Genomic DNA, 2,047 nt, shown 5'->3' with positions numbered 1-2,047 from the left:
ACATTAATTGTAATACCACACGTATGCATTGTGTATGCGCGCGCTTGTGTGTGTGTATATATATATATATATATATATATATATATATATATATATATATATATATATATATGTGTGTGTGTGTGTGTGTGTGTGTGTGTGTGTGTGTGAGCGCGCGCGCGCGCGTCTGTATATGTGTGTGTGTCTTTGTCCTCACTGGATATTGTGGAATGCGTTCAGAACCTTCCCACTCCAAGAATACCCGAAATGTTTAACAGAAAACGATCCCGAGACCTCTGTGTCTACAATCAACGACGCTAATCAAGGAAGTAACCCTTAAATAGCGTGAAAAATTTTTTGTAAGAAGCTATAAGTACTTCTGGATGAAGCTTTACGTTCAGTATCCTGCAGTTTCGTTTGCTAGGCTTCCTCCAGCAAAGTCGTCAGCACTTTTCCTCAGCAAACATGAGTGTTCCAAAGAAATTTTATAATGAAAATTATCAGATTCCTGCAAGTTTTATATAAAGTGTCAGACATGAATTTGTATGATACGGAAGACCCTGATTGTTACGACGACACGTTTGGGATCAGTGGTGTACGGTACGGGAGACCACAATTAGCGTTTGCGCCGTTTAACGTCTGTGTTATTATAGATGATTCAAATGGCTCTGAGCACTATGGGACTTAACTGCTGTGGTCATCAGTTCCCTAGAACTTAGAACTACTTAAACCTAAATAACCTAAGGACATCACACACATCCATGCCCGAGGCAGGATTCGAACCTGCGACCGTAGCGGTCGCACGGCTCCAGACTGTAGCGCCTAGCACCGCTCGGCCACCTCGGCCGGCTATTATAGATGAGTTTGGGGCCAATTGAAGCGAGACATACCCTGCTCGTCATCAAAGGGGTCGCATTATTTAATAATCACGAACGGAGGAACCATATAGGTGCTCGGCGTTGGAACACTGGCGCCCAGTCTCGTGTTGAGAAAATGTACGCGGTCACTTCTCTCTGCCGTTTTGAGATGGTTATCTCATGGAGACACGGCCGCAGGCAGTTAAGGCTTTTGCAAAGCTCCCACAGGCAGAGCCCCGACTCCGAATACCTGCTAATGGTCGGGACCGCTGGGGTTTTCCGGGAGGTGGACATGCCCTTTGTCTCGCTGTCCCTGCCTCGAGAACACCCACCCGCTGCACTATGGCGCCGGAGAGCTGTTGCCAAGACGTGGTGGCCCTGTTCTCGGCTTTCCTACAAAGACACATCCCGATTCATAGTTCACAAAGCTATGTCTTCTTCATGAAACAGAGATCTGCTTCATGAAACAGAGGCTTCATGTGGTTGATTTAAGAACTATAACAGGAACAAAATTTCACAGCTTTGAAAAATTCGTAATTCATACGGGGTAAAATCGGAGTATGCATTCACCATTATCAGTATTTCACCTAGTTCTAAGATTGTTAGAACAGAACTTTGCGAGCTTACAAATTGGGGAATGCCGTATCGTCCTGTCGTTTCCACTTACGCTCGGAAAAGTCAGTCTTTCCACTGTTTTCATTATTGGAGCATCTTCATCCTTTTGTTCTGCCTTCCCTCGACTTCATATGGTTTGTCGGTTCCAACAGTAGACTCATGAACTGTGTTCTAACATTACGAATTATCTCGAAGATACGACTTACTGACAAATGGCCAACATAGATTCACAAAATACCGTTATTGTCGAACACAGCTAGCTCTTTATTAGGAAATTGTAATTCCTTTGTGATCACTTGTTGACAAACTACGCGTTGGTTTGTGTCTCTGGTTCTTCTACTGACGTTTTTTTGACTATTTTTCTGATGTTTCGCCAGAACGAGTGGGTGGCATTGTCAAAGCTTCACCCTCTACAAACGGCAATGCAGGGTAAAGCTTTGACAATACAGCAACTCGTGCAGCCTTTTTTTCCCAGGAGGTGGAGCCCCTCCACGCTCACACCGGCATGATGGCCAACACAATACGTCTAATGCCATCTCTGCATAAGGCTTAGTATTCACTAAAGTGAGGTGTCACAGGATGTGGGTACTGCGATG

This window comes from Schistocerca cancellata, chromosome 3, assembly GCF_023864275.1.
Source record: "Schistocerca cancellata isolate TAMUIC-IGC-003103 chromosome 3, iqSchCanc2.1, whole genome shotgun sequence".
NCBI lineage: Eukaryota > Metazoa > Arthropoda > Insecta > Orthoptera > Acrididae > Schistocerca > Schistocerca cancellata.
The sequence above is the reverse complement of the archived record's forward strand: the minus strand, read 5'-3'. Positions refer to the sequence as shown.